The sequence below is a fragment of the Mobula hypostoma genome, chromosome 5 (genome assembly GCF_963921235.1).
Source record: "Mobula hypostoma chromosome 5, sMobHyp1.1, whole genome shotgun sequence".
Taxonomy (NCBI): domain Eukaryota; kingdom Metazoa; phylum Chordata; class Chondrichthyes; order Myliobatiformes; family Myliobatidae; genus Mobula; species Mobula hypostoma.
This window is the reverse complement of record NC_086101.1, coordinates 6,436,699-6,463,498: the sequence shown is the minus strand read 5'-3', so window position 1 is coordinate 6,463,498 and position 26,800 is coordinate 6,436,699. Positions and strand designations below refer to the sequence as shown.

Sequence of the window (26,800 nt, the reverse complement as noted above, 5' to 3'; positions counted from 1 at the left end):
CAAACACCACAGATTCACCAACCTCTGGCAAAAGAAATATCTCCTCATCTCCGTTTTACATGGATGCCCCTCTGTCCTGACACTGTGTCCTCTTGTCCTAGATTCCCCCACCATGGGAAATACCCTTTCCACATCTACTCTGTCTGGGCCTTTCAACATTCAGAAGGTTTGGATGAAACCTCCCCTCATCCTTCTAATTTCCAGCAAGTATAGACCCAGAGCCATCAAACGTTCCTCGTATGATAACCCTTTCAATCTGGAGTCATCCTAGTGAACCTCCACTGAACTCTCTCCAATGCCAGCACATCGTTTCTCAGAGGAGGAGCCCAAACTCTCACAATACTGGCTAATACTACTGGGGAGGGTTTGAAGTAGATTTGCAGGGGGGTGGGAACCGAAGTGAAGAGGCAGAGGATGGGGAGGTTGGAGCACAAGTAGAGACAGCTTGTAGGGAGTTTGTGAGGAAGGACAGGTAGATGTTAGAGCAAAGATGAAGTCAGCCTGATGGTTTGAGATGGGTCTATTTTAATGCAATGAATTTCATAAACAAGGTGGATGAATGCAGAGCGTGGATCAATACGAGGAAATATGACATTGTAGCCATTACAGAAACTTGGATCTCTCAGGAGCAGGAATGGCTGCGGAGTGTGCCAGGCTTTAGATGTATCAAAAAGAACAGAGAGGGAGGCAAAAGATGTCGGGACGTGGCATTGCCAATTAGGGATAGTGTCACCGCTGCAGCAAAGCAGGAAGTCGACTGGGTGTTTTTATAGACCCCCCTCCCCCGCCCCCGCCCCCAGTAGTAACAGGGATATCAAGGAGCAGATCGGGAGGCGGATTCCAGAACAGTGCAATAATAATAGGGTTGTTGTGATGGGAGATTTTAACTTTCCTAATATTGATTGGCATCTCCTTAGCGCAAGGGATTTAGAAGGGGTGGAGTTTGTTGGGTGTGCTCAGGAAGGTTTACTGACGCAATATGTAGATAAGCCAATTAGAAGACAGGCTGTACATGATCTGGTATTGAGAAATGAACCTGGTCAGGTGTCAGATCTCTCGATGGGAGTGCATTTTGGAGGTAGTGACTCTATCTCCTTCACCATAGTGCTGGAGAGGGACAGGAGCAGATATTTGGGAAAACATTTAATTAAGGTGGGGGGGGGGGGTAATATGATGCTATTAGGTAGGAACTTGGGAGCATAAATTGGGAGCAGACGTTCTCAGGGAGATATATGGCAGAAATGCGGCAAATGTTCAGGGAATATTTGCATGGAGTTCTGCATAGGTATGTTCCATTGAGGCAGGGAAAGGATGGTAGAGTTAAAGAACCATGGTGTACAAAGTATGTAGAAAATCTGGTTGAGAAGAAAAGAAAAGTGTACGTAAGGTTCAAGAAACTAGGTACTGTTAGAGCGCTGGGAGATTACAAGGTTGCTAGGAAGGATTTGATGGGGGACAGCCATGAAGCGCAGAGGAACATCCGGAGAAAGTTCGGAAATGCCTGCTTCGCTGCCCCTGCTACTGTGCGATCGAGAATCTCCGGAGGGGAAGGCCCCAAATCCTCGGCTTTGCGTATCGCCTGTTGCCGGGGCCAGGGTCGAAATGCTCAGCAGAGATGGTGCTCGGTGCATCAGTGTCGGAGAGCTGGTCGGAGGCTCGGAGTTTTTCGGGCGGACTTGGAGTCGGACTGTGGTTGGATGCTTCCGGGATGCTGCATCGGCAAGTTGGCGGCGCTGGAGGTTTACCGTCTGCGTGAGATGCTGGGACTTTTGAGAGACTTTGAGACTTTTACTGTGCCATGGTCTGTTCTTATCAAATTACGGTATTGCTTTGCACTGTTGTAACTATATGTTATAATTATGTAGTTTTTGTTAGTTTTTAAGTCAGTTTGTCATGTGTTTTCGTGATATCATTCTGGAAAAACATTTTTATCATTTCTTAATGCATGCATTACTAAATGACAATAAAAGGGGACTGCATGTCCTCATAATCACAAAAAAAAAGGAGCTTAAGGGTGGAATTAGGAGAGCCAGAAGGGTTCATGAGAAGGTCTTGGTGAGCAGGATTGTTGGAGGAGGTAGCGGAGGTACTTAATGAATACTTTGCTTCAGTATTCACCAGGGGAAAAGACCTTGGCAATTGTGGGGATGACTTACAGTGGACTGAAATGCTTGAGCATATAGACATTAAGAAAGAGGATGTGCTGGAGCTTTTGAAAAGCATTAAGTTAGGTAAATCACTGGGACCAGATGAGATATACTCCAGGCTACTGTGGAAAGTGAGGGAGGAGATTGCTGAGCCTCCTGTGGTGATCTTTGTGTCATCAATAGGGATGGGAGAAGTACCGGAGGATTGGAGGGTTGCAAATGTTGTTCCCTTGTTCAAGAAAGAGAGTAGAGATAACCCAGGAAATTAAATACCAGTGAGTCTGACTTCAGTGCTGGGAAAGTTGTTGAAGAAGATCCTGAAAGGTAGGATTTATTAGCATTTGGAGAGACATAATCTGATTAGGGATAGTTAGCATGGCTTTGTCAAGGGCAGGTCATGTCTTCTGAGCCTGATTGAATCCTTTGAGGATGTAACAAAAGACATTTATGAAGGTAGAGCAGTGGATGTAGTGTATATGGATTTCATTAAGGCTTTTTATAAGGTTCCCCATGCAAGGCTCTTTCAGAAAGCAAGGAGGCATGTGATCCTTGGAGACCTTGCTTTGTGAATCCAAAATTGGCTTGCCCACAGAAAGCAAAGGGTGGTTGTAGTTGGTTTGTACTCTGCATGGAGGTCGGTGATCTGTGGCGTTCCGCAGGGATCTGTTCTGGGACCCCTGCTCTTTGTGGGTTTTATAAATGACCTGGATAAAGAAGTAGAAGGGTGGGTTAGTCAGTTTGCTGATGATTCAAAGGTTGGGGGTGCTGTGGATAGCCTGGAGGGCTGCCAGACGTTACAGCAGGACATCAATAGGATGCAAAATTGGGCTGAGAAGTGGCAGATGGACTTCAACCCAGTTAAGTGTGAAGTGGTTCATTTTGGTAGGCTGAATTTGAAGACAGAATATAATATAAATGATCAGACTATTGGCAGTGTGGAGGATCTAAGAGAACTAAGGAGCTGTACACAAGACCCTGGTTAGACCCCACTTGGAGCACTGTGTTCAGTTCTGGCCACCTTATTACAGGAAGGATGTGGATGCTATGGAGAGAGTGCAGAGGAGATTTATACTTTATACTTTATTGTCGCCAAACAATTGGTACTAGAACGTACAATCATCACAGCAATATTTGATTCTGTGCTTCACACTCCCTGGATTACAAATATTAAATATTAAAGATATTAAAAATAGTTAAAATTAGTAAATATTAAAATTTTAAATTATAAATCATAAATAGAAAATAGAAAAATGGGAAGTAATGTAGTGCCAAAAAACCGAGAAGTAGGTCCGGATATTTGGAGGGTACGGCCCAGATCTGTGTCAGGATCCGTTCAGCAGTCTTATCACAGATGGAAAAAAGCTGTTCCCAAATCTGGCCGTACGAATCTTCAAGCTCCTGAACCTTCTCCTGGAGGGAAGAGGGACGAAAAGTCTGTTGGCTGGGTGGGTCGTGTCCTTGATTATCCTGCCAGCACTGCTCCAACAGCGTGCAGTGTAATGTGAGTCCACGGACGGAAGATTGGTTTGTATGATGTGCTGCGCCATGTTCACGATCTTCTGCAGCTTCTTTCGGTCTTGGACAGAACAACTTCCATACCAGGTTGTGATGCACCCTAGAAGAATGCTTTCTACGGTGCATCTATAAAAATTAGTGAGGGTTTTAGGGGACAGGCCAAATTTCTTTAGTTTTCTCAGGAAGTAAAGACGCTGGTGGGCCTTCTTGGCAGTGAAGTCTGCTTAGTTCGACCAAGTCCGGTCATTTGTGATATTGACCCTGAGGAACTTAAAGCTTTTGACCTGTTCCACTTGCGCACCACCAATGTAAATGGGGTCGTGCGGTCCGCTACTTCTTCTGAAGTCAACAACTAATTCCTTCGTCTTGCTGACATTGAGGGATAGGTTATTGTCTTCGCAACATGCCACCAGGTTCTTAATTTCCGCTCTGTACTCAAACTCATCATTACCCGATACACGGCCTACAATTGTTGTGTCATCAGCAAACTTATATACTAAGTTTGATGGAAACTTGGCTACACAATTATGGGTGTGCAGTGAGTACAGCAGGGAGCTGAGTACACAGCCTTGTGGGGCACCGGTGCTCAGAGTGATTGTAGAGGAGAGCTTGTCCCCTATTTTTACAGCCTGGGTCCTGTCTGTGAGGAAGATGAAGATCCAGCTGCAGATCTGAGTGCTAAGGCCCAGGCTAGGAATCAGTTTATTTGGAATGATGGTATTAAAAGCAGAGCTGTAGTCAATGAAAAGGAGTCTTACGTATGTGTCTTTATTCTCCCGGTGTTCTAAGGAGGAACGTAGGGCCAGAGAGATGGCAGCTGCCATTGACCTGTTGCTCCGGTAGGCGAATTGCAAAGCGTCGAGGTTGACTGGTAGGCTGTGGTTGATGTGTGCCAAAACCAATCTCTCGAAGCACTTCATAGCAATTGATGTCAGAGCCACAGGTCGATAGTCATTCAGGCATACCACCGTTATTATTTCTCCGGCCTCATTTTCTAGCAGTCCTATATCCACTCTCATCTCTCTTTTATTTTTTACATACTTGAAAAAGCTTTTTCTATCCACCTTGGTTTTGTTTGCTGGCTTGTTTTCATGTTTCATCTTCCCCTCTTCCTAATTATTTTTAGTTGCTCTCTGTAGGTTTTTAAAAGCTTCCCAATCCTCTATCTTCCCACTAATTTTTGCTTTGTTGTATGTCCTCTTGTTTACTTTTATATTAGCTTTGATTTCCCTTGTCAGCCACGGTTGTACTATTTTGCAATTTGAGAATTCCGTTCTTTTTGGAATGCATCTATCCTGCACCTTTTGCATTCTCCCCGGAAACTGTTCTGCTGTCTGCTTCCAATTCACTTTGGCCAACTCCTCTCTCATACCACTGTAATTTCCTTTACTCCACTGAAATACTGCTATGTCAGACTTTACTTTCTCCCTATCAAATTACAAGTTGAACTCAATCATATTGTGATTGCTGTCTCCTAAGGGTTCTTTTACTTTAAGCTCTCTGATCACCTTCAGTCTGTAGACCCCCAAGTAGGACCCCCCTGAATATAGGTTCAGTTGTTGTTTGGACCAAACATCAGAATGGGGAGGAAATGTGATTTCAGTGACTTAGACTGTGGAATGACCGGGTGAGGTGGTTTGAGTATCTCAGAAATTGCTGGTCTTCAGGGATTTTCACACACAACAGTATCTAGAGTTTAGAGAGAACGGTGTGAAAAAAAACAAAAAAAAAATCCAGTGAGCAGCATATCTGTGGGGTAAAACACCTTGTTAATGACAGAGGTTGGAGGTGAATGGCCAGACTGATTTGAGCTGACAAGAAGGTGACCAGAATTCGAATAACTAATGCATTACAACAGCGGTGTGCAGAAGAGCATCTCTGAACACAGAACATGTCAAACCCTGAAACGGATGAGCAACAGCTGCAAGCATACTTTATTAGATAAATGTGACTACTTTCTGAGGAGTAAATACGAGGAAATCTGCAGGTGCTGGAATTTCAAGCAACACACATAAAAGTTGCTGGTGAATGCAGCAGGCCAGGCAGTATCTTTAGGAAGAGGTACAGTCGACGTTTCAGGCCGAGACCCTTCGTCAGGACTAACTGAAGGAAGAGCTAGTAAGAGATTTGAAAGTGGGAGGGGGAGGGGGAGATCCAAAATGATAGGAGAAGACAGGAGGGGGAGGGATGGAGCCAGGAGCTGGACAGGTGATTGGCAAAAGCTCCAGCACATCCTCTTTCTTAATGTCTATATGCTCAAACTTTTCAATACACTGTAAGTCATCACTATGATCACCAAGATCCGTTTCCGTAGTGAATACTGAAGCAAAGTACTCATGAAGTACCTCTGCTAACTCCTCCAGATGGTTCCATACACACTTTTCCACTGTCACACTTGATTGGTCCTATTCTCTCACATCTTATTCTCTTGCTCTTTACATACTTGTCAAATGCCTTGGGGTTTTCTTTAATCCTGTCTGCCAAGGCCTTCTCATGGCCCATTCTGGCTCTCCTAATTTCATTCTTAAGCTCCTTCCAGCTAGCCTTGTGGTCTTCTGGATCTCTGTCATTACCTAGTTTTTTGAACACTTTGTAAGCTCTTCTTTTCTTCTTGACTAGATTTACAACATCCTTTGTATACCATGGTTCCTGTACCCTACCATCCTTTCCCTGTCTCATTGGAACATTCCTACTCAGAACTCTGCGCTAATATCCCCCGAACATTTGGCACATTTCTTCCATACATTTCCCTGAGAATATCTGTTCCCAATGTATGCTTCCAAGTTCCTGCCTAATAGCCTCATATTTCTCTTTATTCCAATTAAATGTCTTCCTAACTTGTCTGTTCCTATCCCTCTCCAATGCTCTGGTAAAGGAGATGGAATTGTGATCACTATCTCCAAAATACTCTCCCACTGAGAGACCTGACACCTGACCAGGTTCATTTCCCAATACCAGATCAAGTACAGCCTCTCCTCTTGTAGGCTTATCTACATATTGTGTCCAGAAACCTTCCTGAACACAATCTACACTGATATAATTTGATGCAAAGGACACATTTCCCTGTACCTGTGACAAGCAAAGCTAACCTTTATGTTTAGATCTCTGAGACAGGAACAGTATCCACAGAGACACATCTAACGACACAGACACAGAGAGTCTGATCATATCTGCTGCAATGGGGAAGTAACTCATAGCAAGATAAACTGCCAGAATTTTGAAAGAACCGATGCTGTCGTAATCACATTATAAATACTTAAATGTTAAGTAAACCCCTTGTAAATTCAGGAAATTTAATTTAAGTTCCAGCACCTCCAGTTTAAATTCCATGTGGAATATTTTGGAGGATCAAGAACCAAGAACCAGGAACCAAATTCCTCTTCTCTTGAATGTGATATCAGGCAGGAGATAGTTAGTTTAATTCACCATTGTATCCAGAGCTCTCATTGTGGGCCGAAGGGCCTGTTCCTGAGCTGTACTGTTTTATGTTCTTGTTCCTTTTTTTAAGATCTTCATTTGGCTATGAACAGTTTCAGACACACTGGATTGGGGAAGAAAAGAAATAATTATTTATTTATCGGGTTCAGGTCCTTCAAGCCATGCTGCCCAGCAATCCACCTATTTAACCCTTACCTAATCATGGGACAATGACTAGTTAACCCACTAACCAGTACGTTTTTAGACCATGGGAGGAAACACTTGCACTCACGCAGAGAAGGTACAAACTCCTTACAGACACTGGGGGGAATTAAACCTGGGTCACTGGTACAGTAAAGCGTTGTGCTAACCACTACATTACTCCACCCCCCCCCCAATGAATTGTAAGACCTACGAAACAACATGGCAAATAGAGCAGACCTATTTATAGTGGCAGAGTCATACAGAATCAGGTCCTGAGGCCCATCTGACCCATGCCTACTATGTTCTGCAGCAAGTTAGACCAGCAGTCCCCAACCACCCGGCCGCAAAGCATGTGCTACCGGGCCGTGAGGAAACGATATAATTTGGAGATATGAGTCAGCTACACCTTTCCTCATTCCCTGTCACGCACTGTTGAGCTTGAACGCACGCGTCATCCATGTCAGCACGGGAAGAAGATCAAGTCCTCGAGCTTGCAACTGGCGGCAGGCTGAAAAGTATGTTCGACATAACATCTCCGCTGGCATTCTGGATCAAAGTCAAGGCCAAATATCCTGAGATAGCCACAAAAGCACTGAAAACATTGCTTCCATTTCCAACATATCTGCGAAGCGGAATATTCTGCAATGAATGCAACGAAAACTAAATTGCGGAATAGACCGGACATAAGGAACTTCCTTCGAGTATCGCTGTCTCCCATCACCCCTCGATAGGATCGTCTTGTTGCAGGAAAACAAGCCCAGGGCTCCCACTGTTTCAGCATTATTGCAATGATTTTATATGTTCATACGAGGAAAATATGTGCTGTGTGTTCAATATCCAAACGTTACTTAAAATATTATGATGCTATTGACTGGTAAGTGACTTCTAATTGACTTATCATTATATTCATGCGCTGTGTTACATAAAACCTAAAATAACACTAACATATAGTAAAATCAGGAATGATATGATAAATACACAGCCTATATAAAGTAGAAATAATGTATGTACAGTGTAGTTTCACTGAACAGAGATTTGTAGAAAAAATCGGCATGTACACACATGCGCACATAGGTGCCCGCGCAAGGCTTCATGGTCATGGTAGTCTTTCTTGGGGTAAACACAACGTATTTGACTGCTACTCTTCTCCATTGGCAACCCTCCCCTCCCTCCCCCCCACTGCCCCCGGTCGGCCGGTCCGCAAGAATATTGTCAATATTAAACCGGTCTGCGGTGCAAAAAAGGTTGGGAACCCCTGAGTTAAACCCATCTGCTGCCATTGCCTTCTGCACCTAGCCTACCCACATGTGTACCTGGACAACTAATGGGCCCACCTCAACTATTTCTGGCAGCCTGCTCCAAATACGCACCACCATTTGTGCGAAGAAGCCATCCCCGTAGTTTCTTGCCACGGAAGCGCAGCGTTATTGCGGCACTATTATAGCTTGGGGCGCGGACTCCGGCACCCTTGTTAGGATTCTCTGTGTATGTCATCCCTGTGGAATGCGTCGGTTTCCCCAGGTTCCCTCCCGCAGTCTAAAGACGCACCGAGTAGGTTAGTTGGTCGTTGTACGTTATCCCGTGATTAGGTTGGGGTTAAATCGGAGTCATTGGGGCTTGCTGGGCAGAGAGGACTGGAAGGGCCCTACTCAGCATAGTTTCCAAAGTAAAAATAAATAAAATAATTCTCTTGCCTCTGATCTTAAACATATACTCTCTTGTTTTTATCACCCCACCGGTCCTTGGAAAGAAAGAGTGAGCTTTCAGCCTGTCTGTGCCCCTTCCCACGTCACACACCTGTCAGGTCACCATTACCCCCACCCACCCCACCTCCCATGCCCACGTCACACACCTCTGTCAGGTCACCATTACCCCCACCCACCCCACCTCCCATGCCCACGTCACACACCTTTGTCAGGTCACCATTACCCCCACCCACCCCACCTCCCATGCCCACATCACACACCTCTGTCAGGTCACCATTACCCCCATCCACACCAGCTCCCATGCCCACATCAATCTCCTACGTGCCAGGCATTCAAGGATCTCGGATCATCTTTATTGGCCGTGTATATTTACATGTATTCGGAATTGTGAACTGCAAAGCCAAAGGAATGACAGAGACTGATACTGTTTGGCACTCAGCTTTGAGCTCAGTGTATTAGGGGCTCCACCTCCAGGTTCTTCCTCAGAGTTCACTCCCGAAGCCTTTCCCAGGGCGGAGGAGGTTTGACAACAGAGTTTTCCTTCTTCTCGATGAGCTGCCAACCACAGCTGATGAGCCCCATCTGCCCAAAACAACTGGTTTTAAGGCACCAGTAACCCACCATTGCCCCTTCTCCTGTCAGTAGAAATCGTCCTGCCAGGTTTAGGAGCTAACCCTCATGTGAAGGCCAGGAGCTGGAGGCTATCTGAGGTGCACGCCATTGGGAGTATTTAATAGGTAGTGGGAGCTTGTCCCCACTCCGTCCCCCGGCCATGACGACCTTCAGGAACCTTACAGTTCTCTGTAGTTTTCGTATGCTGTATTGTGAGAGGGTACTGCAACAAACCAGACAGTACTGGCTGAGGTGGGGGTGGGAATGTAGAGTTGCACCAGTATGGTTTTGGGGACATAGCTGGAATGCAGTTATTGTCTATGTCTATTGCTCCAGATTGATGACTTTTTCAATTGATTATTGACGATGCAGTCGTCAACTGTCTGCTGCGGTGGTCCATCCAACCAGAATGTTTTTGGATGTCCTGCTTTCCCTGTTTTACTTCTTCATTCTCCTTGTGACAGATGGCACTTCCTACTGAGGTTTGTGGTAGGACTCTAAATCCATTTCACTGAATTATCATCAACTGAACCCACCACCTGGTGGCTGTATGGGAGGAAGACTCTACCATGAAATGGTTACCACAACCGAGAGTTGAAATAGGATAGAACTTTATAGTCATTGCTCAGACAACCAGATCGCGGTGCTACTCCAGTCCATGCAAAATACTTATATGCATGCCGTATGGCTTAATTTTTTAAAAATTCCCATATTTACATAAAACTCCCGTTTAAGATGGCGCTACTGAGGATTAGCGATTGTATACTAATGGTTCCCAAAACTAGAAGTACAACTAAACACTTTATCAACAACACTTTTTCTGTAAAACATTAATGGTAAACAATCGCCATAAACAATGAAAAGGCCAGCAAAGTCAAGGCTGACTCGAGGGTTGGGGCGTGCAAGTGAGGTCGAGGCACGTTTCAGGGGAAGCGGTTGGAGCGAGGTCAAGGGACGTTCGAGATGGAGTCGGGGGATACAGAGCGGAGAAAAGTCAGAACGGACAAGATTCGGGGCTTATCCGGGAGTGAGGTTGGATCTGTCTAAGTGCCAGGCCGATTTGGAAAAGGCGAGCGCAGGCCGGAATGTGGCACCGTGGTTCAGGCCCAGAGTGTATCGATGCGATGGAGCCCAGGTCCTAAAGCAGAACGACCCAATGTTTGGACAATTTAAACTCAGGGCCAGATGGATTGAAAGGGCTGGGTGTCGGAACTGGAGGCGTAGGTTGGGCCGGTTCTGCTTGCTGCTCCCTGGCACTGGGGCTGAAGCTGTGGCCTGCTCGGGCTGCTCTGGGCCTTGTGGCTGTGAGTTTTGTGATGTTTAGTCATAGTCATAGTCATAGTCATACTTAACTGATCCCGGGGGAAATTGGGTTTCGTTACAGTCGCACCATAAATAATAAATAGTAATAAAACCATAAATAGTTAAATAGTAATATGTAAATTATGCCAGGAAATAAGTCCAGGACCAGCCTATTAGCTCAGGGTGTCTGACCCTCCAAGGGAGGAGTTGTAAAGTTTGATGGCCACAGGCAGGAATGACTTCCTATGACGCTCTGTGTTGCATCTTGGTGGAAGGAGTCTCTGGCTGAATGTACTCCTGTGCCCACCCAGTACATTATGTAGTGGATGGGAGACATTGTCCAAGATGGCATGCAACTTGGACAGCATCCTCTTTTCAGACACCACTGTCAGAGAGTCCAGTTCCATCCCCACAACATCACTGGCCTTACGAATGAGTTTGTTGATTCTGTTGGTGTCTGCTACCCTCAGCCTGCTGCCCCAGCACACAACAGCAAACATGATAGCACTGGCCACCTCAGACTCGTAGACCATCCTCAGCATCGTCCGGCAGATGTTAAAGGACCACCGTCTCCTCAGGAAATAGAGACGGCACTGACCCTTCTTGTAGACAGCCTCAGTGTTCTTTGACCAGTCCAGTTTATTGTCAATTCGTATCCCCAGGTATTTGTAATCCTCCACCATGTCCACACCGACACCCTGGATGGAAACAGGGGTCACCGGTACCTTAGCTCTCCTCAGGTCTACCACCAGCTCCTTAGTCTTTTTCACATTAAGCTGCAGATAATTCTGCTCACACCATGTGACAAAGTTTCCTACTGTGGCCCTGTACTCAGCCTCATCTCTCTTGCTGATGTATCCAACTATGGCAGAGTCATCAGAAAACTTCTGAAGATGATAAGACTCTGTGCAATAGTTGAAGTCCGAGGTGCAAATGGTGAAGAGAAAGGGAGACAAGACAGTCCCCTGTGGAGCCCCAGTGCTGCTGATCACTCTGTCAGACACACAGTGTTGCAAGCACACGTACTGTGGCCTGCCAGTCAGGTAATCAAGTATCCATGATACCAGGGAAGCATCCACCTGCATCGCTGTCAGCTTCTCCCCCAGCAGAGCAGGGCAGATGGTGATGAACGCACTAGAGAAGTCAAAAAACATGACCCTCACAGTGCTCGCTGGCTTGTCCAGGTGGGCGTAGACACGGTTCAGCAGGTAGACGATGGCATCCTCAACTCCTAGTCTACCCTGCTATGTACTGAACTGAGACTGAAGCTGTGGCCTGCTCAGGCTGCTCTGGGCTTCATATCTATGGACTCTCTGAATGCTGTTTGCTTGCTTTTATTGTTTGCACAATTTGTTTTCTCTTTCTATCTGCACATTGGGCGTTTGTTGGATTTTTTTTTAATGGGTTCATGTGGGTTTCTTCTTTTGTAGCCCCCAGTAAGGAGATGAATCTCGAAGTTGTATAATGTATACATATTTTAATAATAAATGTACTTTGAACTTTAAACAATTGACTTTGAAAGAGCTTAACACTCAAAGGCCATTGGCAGGTCTGAGTATAGCATTATTCCTTGGCTGAGATGTTTCTGTATCTCCTACCAGACGGCAGGAATTTGAGCAGACATTGGGATGGGTCTTTAATGATGCAACAAGCATGCTGTTGACATCGAGAGCTATAGATTGTTTCCAGTCCCAATGATATGCGGAACTGTCCTACACACCCATTGGAGTGCTTTGTGATCAGACTAGAGTTCCACACTGTCATTCCATATGTTCTCTATCGCACATTGATAGAAACTGGCCAGCAACTTTTGAGGCAGATCAGCCCTCCTGAAGCACCTTATGTAGTACAGTTGCTGTTGTGCCTTCCCTACTGCCGAGCTGATGCACCAAGAGAGCTCCTCCACCTCAAGTGTCGAAAGTAGGCTTCATTTTCAGACATGACCACAGGGCTAGAACTGTTCGGTGGAAGTGAGCTGTAGCAAGCAGAAGTGGGAAATAAAACCATAACAATTATCCAAAAATTTAAAAATTAACTCCTTCTGAGCTCATCATAGAGCTGTGGAAGACAGCTCAACATTCAACACTTTCATCCCATCGAAATTCATTACTGAGCTCAAAGACCTGGATACCTCCCTGTGCAACTGCGTCCTCAATTTCCTCACTGTCAGACCCCAGCCAGACTGGGTTGGCAACACCATCTCCTCTGCAATCTGCATCAGCACAGCTGCACGACAAATCTAAGTGCTTAGACCCCGGCTCTAGACATTTCCTTGTGGGCATTCACAGTGGATGCAAAGAAATCAATAAAAACCGCACACAAAGGTGGACAAGCATCCTGTGCATAAAGGATGATAAATTGTTTAAATACAAAACAGGTAATTAATAAATAAATAGATAATTTTTACAACAAGAGTTGTAGAATCCTTGAAAGTGAGTCCATAGGTTGTGGAATCTGTTCAGTATAAAGGTGTCAGCTTATCTACACTGGTGACAATGATGAGATGGCCTACAGAGAGGAGATGGGAGCGCTCGAGTCCTGGTGCCAGGCAAGTAACCTCTTCCTCAACGTCACCAAGGTAAAGGAGATGATTATCGACTGCAGGAGAACTTACACCACTCACAACCTTCTTTACACGGACGAACAGTGGTAGAAACAGTGAGCAGTTTCAAACTCCTGGGGTGCGCATCTTGCGCAACCTCTCATGGTCCCAGAACACATCCTACACACAGTCAGGAAAGGTTCCCTTTCTGGGGAGGCTGCAGCGAGCCGGACTATACTCTGACATTGGCACTCACATCATTCTACAGATGCACAGTGGAGAGCATCCGAGCAAGCCTCATCGCTGCGTGGTACGGAAACAACACTGGGGTGAAAGGAAGGAAGGGCAGGAGTTTCAGGGCAGGAGATTCAGGGCAGGAGTTTCAGGGCTGGAATTTCAGGGCTGGAGTTTCAGGGCTGGAGTTTCAGGGCTGGAGTTTCAGGGCTGGAGATTCAGGGCAGGAGATTCAGGGCAGGAGATTCAGGGCAGGAGTTTCAGGGCAGGAGATTCAGGGCAGGAGTTTCAAAGCTGCCCAAACGCAGGATCAGCACCAGCCTACCTGCCATCAAGGACATATTTACAGAAAAGTGCTGGAAAAGGGCCAATAACACCATGAACACCAATAACATCAGACCTACGCTGCCCATGGACTTTTTGTCCCACTCCCATCAAAGAAGGGGTTACATACAATCCACACCAGGACCACCTGACTCAGAACAGACATTTCCCCAAGCAGTAAGGCTGATCAGCACCTCCACCCACTGACCCGCCCCTCCGCACCCCCAACCTTCAGTACTTTGTCAGTTCCTGTCAGAATCGCCTTATATAGAGACACTCCTGTGCCTAGCGTCACTTTATGGACATACAATTAATCTTTATGTTGTAGAAACTATCTTATGTATTTATATTTATATTGTTTTTTATGAAAATGTTCTTTATGTCGTTGTGATTTTTGTGCTGCATTGGATCGGAGTAACAGATTTTTTCTCCTTTACACTTGTGTACTGGAAATGACATTGAACAGTCTTGAATCTTGCACCTTGGTTGCAGAACCTGGTGGTGCTCAGGTAATAACTGTTCCTGAACCTGGTCTGGTCGCTTTATACCTATGATTGTGTGGCTCAGCACAATTCCGATGCTGAATTAAAGTTTGCTGACTGCTGCTGGCCAAATCAAAGGTGGTGATGAATTTGCATATTGGAGCAAAATGCAAAATATGGTTGAGTGGTGTCACTCAGTTTTACGAGTTAATTATCTGCCACAGGAGGAGGAAACTGGAGATCCCTGAGCCAGTCCTCATTAGGGTAACGAAGGTGAAGAGTGTCAGTTGCTTTCAATTCCTTGGTGTTATCATCTCAGGTGATCTGTCCTGACACAAACCCGTAAAGAAGGCACAACAGCACTGCTACTTTCTTAGAAAGTAGACAATGACTCGACCCAGGAGTGGAGGAACGGCAGATTCTGTCACGATGAGCGCTGGCAATGACTCAGCCCTGGAGCAGAGAAACGGCAGATTCTGTCACTGTGAGCACTGGCAATGACTCAGCCCAGGAGTGCAGAAACGGCAGATTCTGTCACTGTGAGCACTGGCAACAACTCAACCCAGGAGTGGAGAAACGGCAGATTCTGTCACGATGAGCGCTGACAATGACTCAGTCCAGGAGTGGAGGAATGGTAGATTCTGTCATGGTGAGCACTGACAACAACTCAACCCAGGAGTGGAGAAACGGCAGATTCTGTCACGGTGAGCGCTGACAATGACTCGGCCCAGGAGTGGAGGAATGGTAGATTATGTCTCGGTGAGCACTGACGACTCGGCCCTGGAGCGGAGGAACAGCAAACTCCCCATGAAGAGATTGAATTTGGAGGTTAGAGATAGGAGGACCAATTGAGCATTAGAGGCACGACTGAATCATTCTTCATAAACATATGGACTCTGCTGCAGCACAAAACAAGAGTCTCTGACAATAATCGTCGAACCCAGGAAATACACTCGAAATTACAGTCGACGTTTTGAGCAGAAACCCCTCGGCCAATTTTTCCATCGATGCTGCCTGGCCTGCTGAGTTCCTCCAGCATTTTATGTGCGTTGCTTCGAATTCCAGCAACTGCAGATTTTCCCTTGTTTGTGGTAGAATCGGGGAAGCCCCTGCCAGTCACAATTAACTTGATAAGACTAAACTGAAAGCACCCGGGCTTAACGGCTCTCATTAAGATAACAATTAGTAATTACTGTGCTCAAGAAACCAAGAAGTTCAAAACTCCATGACAAGCCACAGAGGCCCGCAGGTTTCAGGACACTGTCTGTATGGAGTTTATACATTCTCCCTGCGATCTTGTCGGTTTCAGAATCAGAACCAGCCTTATATATCAGTGGCATATGTTGTGACATGTGTTTTCACCACAACAACGGTTCCAAAGGCATACGCGTTAGGGTTACTGAGCTGTGGGCATGCCACATTGGCACCACATGTGTGTCGACACTTGTGGCCTCCAATCAGAGAAGCAATGATGCAAATGACACACTTCACTGTATGTTTTGGTGTATAAATGTACATGTGACCATCAAAGCTAATCTTTACCTTTTACACAGAGACTGGTCAGTATTTTGTTTATTTGTTTATTTATTTATTTTAGGAATACAGCATGGGAGAGGCCCTTGCACCCAGCAGCCCACCTATTTAACCTCACCTAGTCACAGGGTAGTTCACAATGACCAACCACAGGACAGTTCACAATGACCAATTATGCTGCCAACTGGTACATCTCTCGAATGTGGAGCAGCTGGCAGAAACCTATATGTTGACAGGGAGGACGTACAGACTCTCACAGACAGTGTCGGAATTGAACTCTGAACTACCCGCTAGGCCCTTGTGATGCCCCCTGTGGACTGAGCTGCCAGCAGAATTGGTTGAGGCAGGTACAGTAACAAGTTCCAAAAGCCACTCGGACAGGTATGGGAAAGGTTTGGGAAGTTATGAATGGGAAAGGTTTACCAAGTTATGTGTCGAATGCCGGCAAATGGGACGAGGGTATCTTGATTCAGTGTGGGACTGAAGGGCTGTGGTCGGTCTGTGACTCCATATCCTGCATTACAAGGTGCCCTTGTGATAGAAAAATCCATGTGGTAACTGCTGTGTTATCTTGGAGTGACAATTAATGGTGGCCTCATTTTTAACCAGCACCTGAGCAATGTCACTGGAAACCAAGACGAGAAATGCATTTATCAGCAGAAGCCTGAGGTTAAGGGCCTTGCTCCTACTCTGGCTCTGTGTGATCTGAGGAGCCTGATGGAGCCAATGAAGGGGACGCAGATTCCTGCTGCAATCAGAGCAGATAGTGATTGTAAACACAAGCGATTTTGCAGATGCTGGAAATTGAAAAAAACATACCCTGAGCAACACACATAGAAAATGTTGGAGGAACTCAGCAGCATCTATGGAGGGGAATAAACAGTCCACCTTTCAGACTGTGTCCTAATGAAGGGCCTCGGGACAGAATGTCAGCTGCTTGTTTCTCTCCGTAGATGCTGCCTGGCTTGAGTTTATCGAGGATTTTGTAGGTATTAATTATAAACAATTTATTAATTACACCAGGAAATCTGCAGGTGCTAGAAATCCAAAGCAACCCACACAAAATGCTGGAGGAACTCAGCGAGTCAGGCAGCATCTAAGGAAATGAATGTTTCGGACTGAGACCCTTCATCAGGACGTTATTGATTATTGTCACATTTACCAAGGTACAGTCATCCAGACAAACCATTCCATACGAAAGTACATTGTGGTGTTACGAACAGAGAGCAAACATTTACAGGGAACGTGCAAAGAACAAAGTCCACGATGATTCAGAAGTCAAGGCCCGAAGGTCAAACCTGTGACTGGCATTCAGGGGAGAAGCCGGAAACTTGATATCTGAGCGTCTGAGAATCGGGACCCACAGGCAGCCTGTCCCGGGGATTGAGGGTGTGTGTGTGTGAGTGTGTGGCTTGTTTTGCCGTTGTCTTGTCTGGTCTTGTTATTGTTTCTGTTGCTTGTGTGGCTCGGCTGAGCGTCGTGGGCCTGCTGTGCTGATGTCAGAACGTGTGGTTTCAATGAGATTCACCCTCATTCTTCTAATCAGGTCCAGAGCCATTAAATACTGCCCACACATTAACCCTTTCATCCCCAGAATCATTCTCATTCCACTTCTGGACTCTCTGCCCATCCAGCACGGCTTTCCTGGAGATGGGTCCAGTGACATGGATGTGTGTGTCTGGAGTTGAAGGCCCTATCATCAGCGAGTCCTTGCAAACGATGCATTTCACTGTAGGTTTTGATGTATACGTGATAAATCAATAAATCTGAATTCGAATACCGGTGATGAGGAGGCATACAGGAGCGAGATAGATCAGCTTGTTGAGCAGTAACGACCTTGCGCTCAACGTCAGATTGATTGTGGACTTCAAGAAGGGGAAGTCGAGGGAACACACACCAGTCCTCATTGAGGGGTCAGGAGTGGAAAAGGTGAGCTGTCTCAAGTTCCCGGGTGTCAGCGTCATTGGGATCTATCATAGAAGACACAAAGAAATACAAAGAAGACACAGCAGTGGCTATATTTCATTGGGAGGTTTGAGGAGAATTGGTATGTCACCAAAGACTCTCACAAATTTCGACAGATGGAGAGCATTCTAACTGGCTGTATCAGTGTCTGGTATGGAGGGGCCACTGCACAGGATCGGAATAAACCGCAGAAAGTTGTAAAATCAGCTAACTTCATCATGGGCAGTAGCCTCCCCAGCATCCAGAGCACCTTCAAAACGTGATACCTCAAAAAAGGCAAAGTTCAAAGTAAGTTTATGATTAAAGTAAATTTGTCAGCAAAGACCATATATGTCACCATGTACAAGCCTGAGTTTCATTTTCTTGTGGGAATACTCAGTAAATCCAATAACCATAATAGAATCAATGAAAGACCACACCAAATTGAACACTCAACCAGTGTGTTCAGTGTGCAAATACAAAAAGAAATAATAATAATAATAATAAAAATAATAAATAAACAATAAATATTGAGAACATGGGATGAAGGGTCCTTGAAAGTGAGCACATTGGTTATGGGAACAGTTCAGTGACTGTCTTGTCTCCCTTTCTCTTCACCGTTTACACCTCGGACTTCAACTACTGCACAGAGTCTTGTCATCTTCAAAAGTTTTCAGATGACTCTGCCATAGTTGGATGCATCAGCAAGGGAGATGAGACTGAGTACAGGGCTACGGTAGGAAACTTTGTCACATGGTGTGAGCAGAATTATCTGCAGCTTAATGTGAAAAAGACTAAGGAGCTGGTGGTAGACCTGAGGAGAGCTAAGGCACCGGTGACCCCTGTTTCCATCCAGGGTGTCAGTGTGGACATGGTGGAGAATTACAAATACCTGGGGATACGAATTGACAATAAACTGGACTGGTCAAAGAACACTGAGGCTGTCTATAAGAAGGGTCAGAGCCGTCTCTATTTCCTGAGGAGACGGAGGTCCTTTAACATCTGCCGGACGATGCTGAGGAAGTTCTACGAGTCTGTGGTGACCAGTGCTATCATGTTTGCTGTTGTGTGCTGGGGCAGCAGGCTGAGGGTAGCAGACTCAACAAACTCATTTGTAAGGCCAGTGATGTTGTGGGGATGGATCTGGACTCTCTGACGGTGGTGTCTGAAAAGAGGATGCTGTCTAAGTTGCATGCCATCTTGGACAATGTCTCCCATCCACTACATAATGTACTGGGTGGGCACAGGAGTACATTCAGCCAGAGACTCATTCCACCGAGATGCAACACAGAGCGTCATAGGAAGTCATTCCTGCCTGTGGCCATCAAACTTTAGAACTCCTCCCTTGGAGGGTCAGACACCCTGAGCCGATAGGCTGGTCCTGGACTTATTTCATAATTTACTGGCATAATTTACATATTACTATTTAACTATTTATTACTATTTTCTATTACTATTTATTATTTATGGTGCAACTGTAATTTCCCCCGGGATCAGTAAAGTATGACTATGACTATGACTGTGACTGTGAAAGTGAATTTGAGTGAAGTTCTCCCCTCTTGTTCAAGAGCCTGATGGTTGAGGGTAATAACTGTTCTTGAACCTGGTGATGTGGGTCCTGAGGCTCCTGTACCTTCTTCCTGATGGCAGCAGCAAGAAGAGAGCACGTGTCCTGTGTGGTTGGGGTTACTGACGATGGATGCTGCTTTCCTGAAACAGTGTATTATATATATGTGTTTCATATATAATACGCTGTTACAGGAAAGCAGCATCCATATGTCCACATGTTTCATATATATAATATTTTAATGTATATATTAACTATAACATATAGATATTATATAATATATTAAAATATGTTAAATAAATAGTGCAAAAAAAGTGAAAAAAATACTGAGATAGTTTTCAAGGGTCACTGTCCATTCAGAAATCTGATGGCGGAGGGGAAGAAGCTGTTTCTGAAAAGCTGAGTGCGTGTTTTCAGGCTCCTGTATCCCCTCCCTGATGGCAGCAATGAGAAGAGGGCATTTTCTGGGCAACTGGGTCCTTAATGATGGCTCTGCTAGTCAGGGCTCCAGTGGCGCAATCGGTTAGCACGCGGTACTTATACAGCAGTACAATGTGGGCAATGCTGAGGTTGTGAGTTCAAGCCTCACCTGGAGCATATGTTTTATGAACACTGCAGAGGGGCATCATTTATAAATCCTCATGTGAAATGCAAACCCACATATCCTTACATATCATTTGCACAACCCACAACCTATGGACTCACTTCAGAATCAGGTTCAATCTCTCTGGTCTATCACCTTCCTGCCTCCCCTCCCCCACCCCTTTATCTTTCCCCTTAATCTTTCCCCTTACCGGTTTTTCACCTGGAACCTACCAGCCTTCTCCTTCCCACCCTCCTCCCACCTTCTTTGTAAGGCCTCTGCCCCTTCCCTCTTCAGTCCTGATGAAGGGTTAGTCATGGTCATAGTCATACTTTACTGATCCTGGGGGAAATTGGTTTTCATTACAGTTGCACCATAAATAAATAAATAGTAATAAAACCATAAATAATTAAATAGTAATATGTAAATTATGCCAGGAAATAAGTCCAGGACCAGCCTATTGGCTCAGGGTGTCTGACCCTCCAAGGGAGGAGTTGTAAAGTTTGATGGCCACAGGCAGGAATGACTTCCTATGATGCTCTGTGTTGCATCTCGGTGGAATGAGTCTCTGGCTGAATGTACTCCTGTGCCCACCCAGTACATTATGTAGTGGATGGGAGACATTGTCCAAGATGGCATGCAACTTAGACAGCATCCTCTTTTCAGACACCACTGTCAGAGAGTCCAGTTCCATCCCCACAACATCACTGGCCTTACGAGTGACTTTGTTGATTCTGTTGGTGTCTACTACCCTCAGCCTGCTGCCCCAGCACACAACAGCAAACATGATAGCACTGGCCACCACAGACTCGTAGAACATCCTCAGCATCATCCGGCGGATGTTAACGGACCTCAGTCTCCTCAGGAAATAGAGACGGCTCTGATCCTTCTTGTAGACAGCCTCAGTGTGACTCAGTGTTCCGGCCCGAAACGTCGACTGATCGTTTCCACGGATGCTGCCTGACCTGCTGAGTTCCTCCAGCGTGTTGTGAGTGTTGCTTAATCTCACTGGCATATGTCGTAAAATTTGTTGACTATGAAAAGGTAGGGAGGTAGTATTCATGGGTTCAATGTCCATTCAGAAATCTGATATCAAAGGGGAAGAAGCTGTTAATAAATCGTCTCATTATTATTGCTGTTGTTATTATTTCTTGATAATATTTTTATCATTTGATAATAAATTGACTTGGACTTTGAAGCACACATGCACCACCAGTACCGTGAAACTCCGACACCACAAAAGGAACCTGTATTTTCTCAGGTCAGCAGGGTTAGATGAAGTTAGTTTGGAATAGCTAGATTTATGGTGTTCATTTTCCCTCACAGTGTGTGAACCTTGCACTGTCGGGAGCACCAGGTTATAAATGCTACAAGGCTAAAGATTTGATAAAAACTCATCAATCTGAAATGTTTAAAAACACAAGGTCTCGGCCTGAAACGTCGACTGTGCTTCTTCCTATGGATGCTGTCTGGCCTGCTGCGTTCCACCAGCATCTTGTGTGTGTAATCGGAAATGTTTGTTCAGTTTCTGTCTCCAGATAGTCCCTGACCTGCTGACTAAATTCCAGAATTTACCTGGTTTGTCTCAGATTTCCAGCACTTTTAGGACTTGACTTCAGGCTAATTCCTAATTGCTGCTGTTTATCAACACTCCTACCACTTTGATCACTTTACACTAAAATGACTTTAAGATGAGAATCAGAATCATGTTTAATATCACCGGCATATGTCGTAAAATTTGTTGTTTTGCTGCTGAAGTACATTGCAATACATAATATTAAAACTGTAAATCACAATAAGAAGTACAAAGTAAATCTATTATCAAAGTACAGATATGTCACCACATTCAACCCTGAGATTCATTTTCTTGCGGGCATAGTCTTAAGGTGCTTGGGAGTAAGTGCAGAGGAGATATTAGGGGTAAGTTTTTTACGCAGAGTGGTGAGTAAATGGAATGGGCTGCCGGCGACGGTGGTGGAGGTGGATACGATAGGGTCTTTTAAGAGGCTCCTGGATAGGTACATGGAGCTTAGGAAAATAGAGGGCTATGGGTAACCCTCGGTAATTTCAAAAGTAAGTACATGTTTGGCACAGCATCGTGGGCCAAAGGGCCTGTATTGTGCTGTAGGGTTTGCTATGTTTCTATGTTTCTCAATAAATCCTTAATACAATAATAACCATTGAGGAATCAATGACATACCGCACCAACTGGGCAATCAAACAGCGTGCAAAACACAACAAGCAGTGCCAATACAAAAAGAAAGAAATAATAATCTATAAATAAATAAACATCAAGAACATGAGATGAAGAGTCCTTGAAAGTGAGTCCATAGGTTCCACTGGAATCCACTCATTTTATGGTTGCTGGCTGTACTGACTGGTTACTTGATTTTATTTATTGTTTATTTATTTTCTTTGTTGTTTTATAGTATTGAGTATGGGAGTTGCAAACTCATTTTCGCTGTATTGGTGCATGACAAATTGTACTATGCAATGACAATAAAGATATTTCATTTCATTTCAGATTTTGGAAACGGTTTGGCGATGGGGCAAGTGAAGTTGAGTGAAGTTATTCACTCTGCTTCAAGAGCCCGGTGGTTGAGAGGTAATAACTGTCCTCGAACCTGGTGGTTGAGTCCTGAAGCTTCTGTGCCTTCCTACTGGTGGCAGCAACGAAAAGAGAACACATCCTGGGTGGTGAGAATCCCCAACGTTGGATGCTGCTTTCCTGCAATAGCATTTCATGTAGATGTGCTCAATGGTGGGGAGGGCTTTACCCATGATGGACTGGGCCGTATTCACTACTTTTTGTCAGATTTTATGTTCATGGGCATTGGTGTTTCTATACCAGGCTGTGATGCAGCCAGTCAATATACTTTCTACCACACTTCTGTAGAAGTTTGTCAAAGTTTTAAACGTCATGCTGAATCTTCGCAATCTCCTAAGGATGTAGAGGCACTGCCATGCTTTCTTCGTAATTGTAGGTACATGCTGGGCCTAGGAAAGGTCTTCTAAAATAATAACTACAAGGAATTTAAAGTTGCTGACCTCTCCACCTTTGATCCTCTGACGAGAACTGACTCGTGGACCTCAGGTTTCCTTGTCCTGAAGTTGATAATCAGCTCCATGGTCTTGCTGACATTGACTAAGAAGTTGTTGTTATTGGCACCACTCAGCCAGATTTTCAATCTCCTTCCCATATTGGAGGAAAGGAGAAGATGGCGGCTCGAAGCAGCGCGCGCGGCCGCTCCAAATTGATATCGTGTTTGTGAAGTAGGATAACGTGCACAATTCTGATTTGATGGAGACAGCTGTGAGAAGCACGAAGGAACATCTGGAGAAACTTCTGAAATGCCCGCTTCGCTGCCGCTGCTACTGTGCGATCGAGAATCTCCAGAGGGGAAGGCCCCAAATCCTCGACTTTGCGTATCGCCTGTTGTCGGGGCTGGGGTCGAAGCGCTCAGCGGAGATGGTGTTCTGTGCTCGGTGTCGGAGAGCTGGTCGGAGGCTCGAAGTTTTCGGACGGACTCAACAGTCGGCTGTGGTCGGGTGCTTCCAGGATGCTGCATCGGCAAGTTTGCGGCGCTGGAAGCTCATGGCAGGGAGAGTCTTCTTCCTTCAACCATCTGCGTGAGATGATGGGACTTTCGAGAGACTTTGAGACTTTTTTTTACTGTGCCCATGGTCTGTTCTTCTATCAAATTACGGTATTGCTTGCACTGTTGTAACTATATGTTATAATTATGTGGTTTTTGTCAGTTTTTTTTAGTCTTGGTTTGTCTTGTGTTTCTGTAATATCATTCTGGAGGAACAAATTGTATCACTTCTTAATGCATGCATTACTAAATGACAATGAAAGAGGACTGCGTGTCCTCATAATCTAATCTAATCTAATATGCTGATTCATCACCACCTTTGATAATGACCCATGACACTGAACAGGCATTGGAGCTGTGCTTAGCCACACAGTGATAAGTGTAAAGCGACTGGAACAGGGGTCTGAGCGCACAGCGTGCTGCTGCTCCTGTGCTGACGGGGACTGTGGAGATGTCGTTGCCAATCCGAAGTGACTTGCCTGATTGCGCCGATGAACCACGGAGATGTTCTGCGGGCTACGTACAATACCTAAGCATGCATCTTCTGGGTTGCTATCACAGCAGTCTGCAGCATGTAAGTTCCCTTCAAGCAGTGTACTTTTAAATCAATTTAATGACCTATAGATTTCACAATCTTCTAAAGGACTCAGCGGACCGAGCAGGTACGGCACCTTCAAGTGGGCGAAGGTTTATCACCATGGCTGGAAACGAGGCGGTGTGGGGCAGGGGGTAGACTGTAAACCAGGCTGAAACACCAGGCTAGGTCCAGACGGCAGATAGCATTGTCAATATTGGACCAATTCAAATGAGCCACAATATTTCTTCTGTGGCTATGGGAGTTGTTCCCTACACTCAATCAAATCAAGTGGCATGGCTAGCAGATTGGTTAGCGTAATGCTACTACAGTGCCAGTTGATCTAAGTTCAATTCCCACCACGTCTGTGAGGAGTTTTACGTTCAACCTGTGACTGTGTGGTTTTCCCCCAGATGCTCTGGTTTTATCCCACATTCCAAAGATAGAAAAGTTAGGATTAGTAAATTCTGGGCATGCTCTGTTGGTGCTGAAAGCATGTGGGTTGCCTCCATCATACCCTCGGACTGCAATAGTTATTGACACAAAACATGACACATGTTTTCATGTGCGTGTGACAAGGTGCCACATATGAGGCTGCTAAACAAGGTAAGAGCCCATGGAATTACAGGAAAGGTGCTAGCATAGACAGGAGATTACAGTCTCTGTGAGTAAACTTCATGTGAGTAAAGAATTTTATTGCAGACTGGGCGCAGGACAAAAGACAAAGCTAATTTCATTGCTTTCACTTCTTCCAAATCAGTTTACGGTTTGGATTGGATTGTACCACGAATTCACTTCCCCTAAAGAAAGGAAAATGAAAGTTTTGTCAGTGTGAGCTGCAAACGTTGCCCATTGTTGAGGTAAGTACTCTTGGCCAGGCAGGACTGCAGGTCTGGCAAAGGCAACAGATTTCGGCTCAGTTTCTCAACTTCTCCATGACTGATTACTTTGTTGATCAGACATAAGACAATGAGACATAGGAGCAGAATTAGGCCATTCAGCCCATCAAGTCTGCTCTACCTTTCAATAGTGGATTATTTATTTCCCCTCTCAACTCCATCCTCCTGCCTTCTCTCCACATTTTATGCGCTTACTAATCGAGAACTTATTAGCCTCTGCTTTAAACATACTGTACCCAATTACTTAGCCTCCATAACCATCTGTGGCAATGAATCCCACAGATTCACTACTCTCCAGCTAAACAAATTCCTCCTCATCTCTCTTCGAGAGAGACATCCTTGCATTCTGAGGATGAGCCCTCTGGTCCAGATGCACACCGGAGAGTATTCTGACTGTTTGCAGCATGGTCTGGTATGGTAGAACCGAGGCCCAGGAATGGAAAATTTAACCCAAAGAAGTGGATGCAGAGCACAAGCAAAGCCCCCCACCCACCACTGAGTGCACTGACATGGAGTGCTGCACAAGACAGTGGCGTGTGGCCGAGTGGTTAAGGCATTGGACTAGCGACCTGAAGGTCGTGAGTTCGAGCCCCAGCCGAGTCAGCGTGTTGTGTCCTTGAGCAAGGCACTTAATCACACATTGCTCCAGTCCGCCCATCTGAAAATGTGTACCGGCAAAATGCTGGGGGTTAACCTCGTGATAGACTGGCGTCCTATCCGGGGGGGGGGGGGGGGAGTCTCGTATTTTCAGTTGCTTCACACCACGGAAACTGGCATAAGCAACGGTCTGATGAGCCACAAGGCTCAGGACAGACTTTAACCTTTAAGTTGATCTGCCACAAGACAGCAGCATCCATCATCAAAGCCCAACCCCACCATCTACCCTGCAACTCAATTCTGACAGGAGATACAGGGACAGGCGATTGTGTCTTCCCCATCACCCCCACTCTCTTCTCATGGAGATTGTGTATCCCCCATTATCACCCCTACTCTCTTCTCATGGAGATTGTGTCTCCCCCATCATCACCCCCACTCTCTTCTCACAGGAGATACAGGGACAGGAGATTGTGTCTCCCCCATTATCACCCCCACTCTCTTCTCACAGGAGGTACAGGGACAGGAGATTGTGTCTCCCGCCCACCCCCACTTGGTTCAGGATCAATTATTCTCCTGCAACCATCAGGCTCCTGGTCCGGACTGGATAACTTCACTCAGCCCAGCTCTGAACCGATTCCAGGACCCACAGACACACTTTCAAGGAGCCTTTACAATTCATGCTCTCTGTATTATCCTATTTGCACATTTTGTCTTCTGTGCGTTGCTTGTCAGTCTTTGTTTATGTGGAGTTTTCATAAATTATATCGTATTTCTTCATTTTCCTGTAAACGTCTGCAAGGAAATTAACCTCAAGATAATATGTTGTTCTTTTTGCGCCTTGTGGTGTATAGGGTGGCACTTTTTTCGTTTCCTTTGCATTGGTCTGTTCTTTACGAGGCCAAGTTGCTCGCTCAATGCTCAACCACAGCCCCACATAGCTCACCACGCTGTACTCCACAACCTCATCTCCTCCTAACCCTCGCCCTTATTGTACCTTCCCCCTCCTGAAACAGGGAACGGGC

The 26,800-nt window shown here is 45.5% G+C and overlaps 1 non-coding gene across 1 annotated transcript; it reads left to right on the top strand.

Moving 5' to 3' along the window:
- The first annotated feature begins 20,033 nt into the window (after nt 1–20,033).
- On the top strand, nt 20,034–20,126 carry trnai-uau (transfer RNA isoleucine (anticodon UAU)). The gene is given in 2 exon segments: nt 20,034–20,071; nt 20,091–20,126. It is a non-coding gene; the product is annotated as a tRNA-Ile (tRNA).
- Nucleotides 20,127–26,800: the final 6,674 nt, after the last annotated feature.